This window comes from Pygoscelis adeliae, unplaced genomic scaffold (assembly GCF_000699105.1).
Source record: "Pygoscelis adeliae isolate BGI_AS28 unplaced genomic scaffold, ASM69910v1 Scaffold208, whole genome shotgun sequence".
Taxonomy (NCBI): domain Eukaryota; kingdom Metazoa; phylum Chordata; class Aves; order Sphenisciformes; family Spheniscidae; genus Pygoscelis; species Pygoscelis adeliae.
In genome coordinates this window covers 1,545,273-1,551,170 of record NW_008825290.1, presented here as the reverse complement: position 1 = coordinate 1,551,170, position 5,898 = coordinate 1,545,273, and the positions used below count along the sequence as shown (strand labels likewise).

At 43.4% G+C, this 5,898-nt stretch overlaps 1 long non-coding RNA gene across 1 annotated transcript; it reads left to right on the top strand.

The window, feature by feature from the left end:
- The first annotated feature begins 698 nt into the window (after positions 1–698).
- LOC103921891 lies at positions 699–4,830 on the top strand. Its single transcript, XR_663863.1, has 3 exons — positions 699–801; positions 2,312–2,399; positions 4,655–4,830. It is a non-coding gene; the product is annotated as an uncharacterized LOC103921891 (long non-coding RNA).
- The last annotated feature ends 1,068 nt before the right edge of the window (positions 4,831–5,898 follow it).

Genomic DNA, 5,898 nt, shown 5'->3' with positions numbered 1-5,898 from the left:
CCACGGCTCGTGCTTGTGGCGGGGCCGCTTTCCGCGTTCAAATCGCCCCTCAGCTCGGCTTTCCGTAGCAATGCACGTTTGATGAAACGTCACGTTTTACGAAGCGCCTTTCTGACGGTAAAACTCACGGCCCTAAGGGGCGAAGAGGTGACGCGCTGCCTGCCGCGGCCCCGGTTGTCCGGGTTTTTTTCTGCTGACGTCCCGCCCGTGCTCACGGTAAATGCGGCGGTGCTGGCTAACGGGGGCGTCCGGTGCCACGGGGAGGGCTGGGACGTCCTCGCCAAAGCAGCAGGCTGTGATGGGCAGTCCGACAAATCAACGTGCTCACAAGAGCCTAGGAGGGGATACAAAACCCGTGGATTATCAAGTCGCTTAGATAAATTAGGTCCTGGTGAGTCTCACGTTAAAGATGCTGAAACGTAAGGGCTCGGAGTGTGGGCGCGAGCTGTTATTTCTGAGGATCGTGGAGGACGAATGAGGCACCAGCGGCTGTAAAAAGACAAGTATGGTGTCTCTTTGAAAAAGGAAAAAAAGACCAGCCATGGCTTTCTAAACAAGCTTTATTGCTGGAGAAATGGGAGAACCAATTAAGTGCTTACAAGGATCCAAGTTACAATAATGTAAAAATGAATAGCCAGTATGGATTTTAGTACAGCTGTGGGCAACAAAGGAAATTCTGTTCTGTAGCAGGGCAGTGCTCTGTGTATGGGTAGAAAAACAGCAGATATGAGGTTCTTGACGCTAGCTCATGTAACGTTCTCAAACGCAAGGCAGGAATGGGACCTCGAAAGGTGATGGACGGTGAGCGTGCAGCTTGCTGCAATGCCGCACTCTAAAAGCAGTTACTAACGATTCAGTGTCTGACGGCAAGGACATACTGAGTGGGGTTTTGCAAGATTTTTGTCTTCGGTCAGAGTCTAAGTAGTATTTTGATTAGTGCCTTGATTAGGCTGATTGACTGACTTACTGACAATATGACTTATTCTCTTTGTAGAAAACAGAAAATTTGGGGGGCCCACAGACTGTCAGAGGACAAGACAGAGGTCAAAGTAATCTTAAATTGGAGAAAGTTTGAAAAAATGGGTTAATTTAATTAAGCATGTATGCTAAGTCCCTTTCTTTGGTAAGATAATTCTTAAAATACAAGGAGAATGACTGGCTAAACTCCAGGTCCACCTGAAAGGATACGAGACTTAGATCATACACTGAACATGAACGTGCAAAATCAGGTGTTGCAACAGAAGAAAATCATACAAGATGTATAAACAAAATCTTGTGTGTCAAACGTGTTGTGATAATATTTATCTTTCTCTCAGCACTGCAGTACTGCAAGCACATAGGGGCAACACACTGCAAGAAAAAAACCCACAAAAGTGGATAAATGGGAGGGATTAATTTACTAAGAAAGACACGTTAGTCTACAGGGAAAAAAAAACAGTGGAAAACCTGGAGAAACAGAATATTCTGTTCTGTGTGGGGTAGGTGGGGGAAGTAATAGGCTTATGTTGCAGCAAGAGAAGCTTTAACTTAAAGGAGAGGAAAGCTTTCCAGTTATAAAGGTAGTTGAGCCATGGGCTGGATTGGTGAAGAATCTATAGAATCTCAGTTGTCAAGGTCTTCAGTTTAGTTACCCCAAAATCCCGAGTGCCAAGGAGAACGACTATGGTCCCCTTCAGCCCTGATGTCTGTGAAGAATATGTATCTAAGGGATAGAGTATGTCTGAGCTCTCTTCAATTCTGGAGGCTGTTCTGGCAGGGATGCTCAACAGCTGGCTTGCCTGTACAATTTGCCAGCGGTCTCATTAGATTTCTTGGAACTAATAAAAATGTATTAAACCTGGCAAAAATAGTGACATATGCATGGAAGGATTTTTTTTAAATTAATGCTTTTTTTAGTTAAAAGCAAGCTTTTTTTTCTTAGATTGCATATAATCCAAGTTTTATTGTTAGACAGCACTTGTGCGGTAGGCTCCCAGTATCACTGGTGGCGTATTAATGAATGGTTTTAGTGCAAACATTGATTATTCAGAGGGCAGAATGAGATTATGCCACGGGAAACGATACTTGTTTAATTTCAGAAAGATCAAACATAGAAAGTTAAAGTTTAGTCATTGCATTCTGGTACAGCAAAAAAGCCTTTGTCATAGTTCTGCAAGGCTTTGCATATTTAGTAGTATTCAGCCGCCTTGCGTCAGTTCAGTCAGGTTTTTATTGCTGTTGGAACATTACATTTGTTTCTCATTGCTTGTCAGTTGTTTTTGAATTTTTTTGGGGAGGAGATGTTAACAAACACTGTTGTTCTTCTCTTTAGACGGATCTGGCATTTAAACAAAAGCAGAAGGAAGAGCAAAAGAAACTTGAGGAGATGAAAGCAAAGGCTGCTGGAAAAGGGCCCCTCAGTAAGTGAGGTGCCATACTGATAGGAAAAATTGAGGGCTTGCTGGCTTCAAAAATGTCATGGTTTTGCTTGACAAACATAAAAAGGCATGTACCTCTAGGTTATTTAACATACACCAGTAAGTCGATGGAAAGTGGAGATGATAAATAACAAATAAAGGCTAATTTTTTTTTTCTTTCACCATGCAATTTCACCCCCAAGTTACTGATGCAGGTTCTGGTTTAGCAGGTATAGCAGTGTCTGTGGCATGCTAACCTATTCCAGTGGGATGGTGCAGAGACATTTCTACTCTTATTTTAGCATACCATCCTTTTCTTTCCAGATATATTACATGTAAGCTTTGCCACAGTCCTGAAAGTTTAACAAATCCAGTACTTGTTCTCTTAGAGGATGAATTTCTTGAAGAGCAGTAGATCCCTGGCAGAAAAAAAACCAAACAAAAGAACAACCTGTGACTCGAAATTAGTCTGGATTCAAGGCTTTTGCCTAAGCAACTGTAAAGTACGCTGTATCACAGAAGAAAGTTTGCAGGGTGCATCTCGATGGTGCATCCAGCCTAGTCTTTGTCTCAGACGGTGGTAGTAGGAGACTGTTAATGTGAGTCTGTGCACTCCTCCAGCGTTTGCAGTGGTCGGATTAGGGATGTTAAAGGGTACACCCTGCCTATACTCTCTAGGTGTTTTTGACCTGTGGTCCGTTAATGTGACTAATCCCTTCTCCCTTCTTTGAAGACCATTAGACTTTGCACTTCGCTTCGTATTCTTTAGCATGCTTTAAATCTTGAAAGGTCCTAGAAGGACCTTTCCAGGAATCCCATAAAAACTTAGTTTCATTAACAACCTTTGCTATGCAATCTTGTCAGATGCTGTTTGAAAATATGAAATCCCCTGGATTCACTTTATCCATAGACTTAATTATAACCTCATAGAGTTCCAGCAGGTCAGTGAGGAAGGATTTACCATTTACAGAAGCCCTGTTAACTTTCACAGGACTGTGTTTATCCATTTGCTTTGTTACAGACTCTGTTATCTTCTCAGAGATCAAGGTCAGACTCCCTGGTCTGCAGTTCCCCAGTTCTTTATAGAACCCTTTCTGTATCTGGGAGCTATGCTGGCAGTCTATGAGTCCTATGACATAGTGGCTGTAATGATGTTTCAAATCTTAGCCAGCAGTTCTGCAATTTCACATTAGAGCTTGTCAGTACTCTCGGAGGGAGTGCCATCCAGTCCTACTGACTTGGGATATTTCTTGTTTATTTATCTCAAACTGATCTAGCTCCTCTGATTTATTGACGTACAAAAAATGTGCTGGATGTGGGACTCAGAATGTCTTTGGTGTAACAGACCAATGCAAAACAATGCGCTGAGCCTCTCTTCTGTGTCCTTACCATCCTAAACTTGTTCTGTGTAGGGCGCTTCAGCTTACAGATTTCTTCATTGTTCTTTCCTGCCGTTATTACTCTGCCTTTTTCTAGACTGAATTTCAGTCATCTGGTCCTTGTCCAATGCTTGCCAAAGCAGATAGTGATTATTATGTTATTGTGGGAGGGCTAGGCTATTCCCGAGAGCCTCAGCAAGGCAATGCTGTTAGAATCCTATTGCAGTGCAAAGTCTGCTGTTGACTGTCAGCCCTTGCAGCCTATCTTGCTGTAGGCTTGCTATTCTTTTTTCCTTTTCACTGGTCATACATGACACATGCTGTAAAAACCAGCATTTGCAAAAAATGCTGCACTTGTTGCCGTGTTAATATGTTTTTTTTTCTTTCACCTTGCTTTAGTCTCTTCAATAATAGGGACTGCAAAGAACAGAATTCCAGAGAACTGGAATTCTCATAATTCCAGTATCTGCTTCTGTAAGGCTTTGATCCCAACTGGGGGCTCTGGTTGCTGTAGGGATGCCGATGCTTTTATTTCCTTAGCCTTGAATTTGATTGGACCAGACTATACTCCTGCTGTATAAGAAGTAAACAATGGAGGGTATCCATGGAGGGACAAAGGAATTGTTGAAATATTTTGTTCTGTTGTAGATTTATGGGGCATATTTGGTTCCAGGAGAAACTTGGTTTCTAATAAGTTATTTATTCAGAGTAAAGTTTGTGAGATCACAAACACAGAAGACTAACACATGCAAAAACAATTCACCAGTGGGGATCTGAGTTGTACAAGCAGTCTAGTGGGGATTTGATTTTATGAGGAACTAAATTTGTAACTAAGCTCTGTAACAGTTGTCTAACCAGTTGTGTTGTTTCTTTTGGCAGCTAGTGGTGGAATAAAGAAGTCTGGCAAAAAGTAGTTTGATCAAACTGCAGGGTAAGAAGTGATCAAGTTACTCGATGGATCTGCAGACTTCAGAGAGCCACGAAAACTCGCTGTAATTTGGGAAACATTGTACATTTTGTTTAGTCAGAATAAATCTTTTTGTTAAGATGTAATATTTTCTCTCTTTACCTGTAGGTTTTGTTTTCAAAATGGCATTACTGTTTTGTATTGGAAATGAAACTTCTGCTGAAGACCACTTGTGACCTTATGCAGCCTGTGAGTGCATCTGCTGGTTTGGTAGTCACTTGTGAGAATAAATTTCAATTTCTGCTCTCTTTCGACAATGGGAGTCAGGGCCTGAGTGTTAAAATCTGCAGAGTTTGAATCTGGAGGCTCAGGCTTTTAGCTGCAGCTGTCCAAGATGTGGCTATATCAGCATGTGTTCTCCTAAGAGCTAGGAATTTTCTCTAAACAAAAGGTTGGGTTATACTCCCGTCACCAGCAAAGTGGTTACCTTAGGGTCAACCACTATCAAAAACAATACTCCTTTTCATAGTTACTACATAGGTACGCTGTGGTGCTGTGCCCTATGGTCCCAGTGGCTGCTGAACATACACTTGCCTTTGTCCTACAAATAGTCACCTACACCTTCTTTTCCTTGAACTTCTGCATACTGACAACATCACAGCTCCTTTACACTCACAGCAACGCCTTGGGGGAGGGCGGGGAGAAGGGCACAGTGCTTATGGGAGTAGAACTTAATTTTTGAAATTAATAGCAGTGACGGTACACTGGGTATGGAAACTTCAAGGAAGGAATACGATGTTCCCGAGGCAGGAGTTAAGGGGAGTTGACATAGGGTGCTTCTTACCTGAGTGACTGGTAATGGTGGGATACAGAGTGCTCCCTCTTTCAGGAGAGGCAGCTGTTTGCTGCAGGTGGGGGATCGCTTCTGCAAACGACCGGGCACTCGGGCTGCCTCTGCGGGGGCTTGCACGGTAAATCTGAAGAGACGTTCTGGGCTCATAGGGAAGAGGCTGTGGGTGCTGGCTGTGAGCGCGCAAGGTGCTACTCGGAGGGTTTCCTTGTTAGATGTTTCTAGAGCGCTGGGGGCGTCACCTTCTGGGGGTGACCTCAGGGGACACACCATTCCTCTTGAAACACGAGGCCCTGTTTCCGCAGGGCAGGGAAGGCAGGTGCCCTCGACACCTGGAAGAGGACGGGGCAGGCCTTTCCCCCGGCG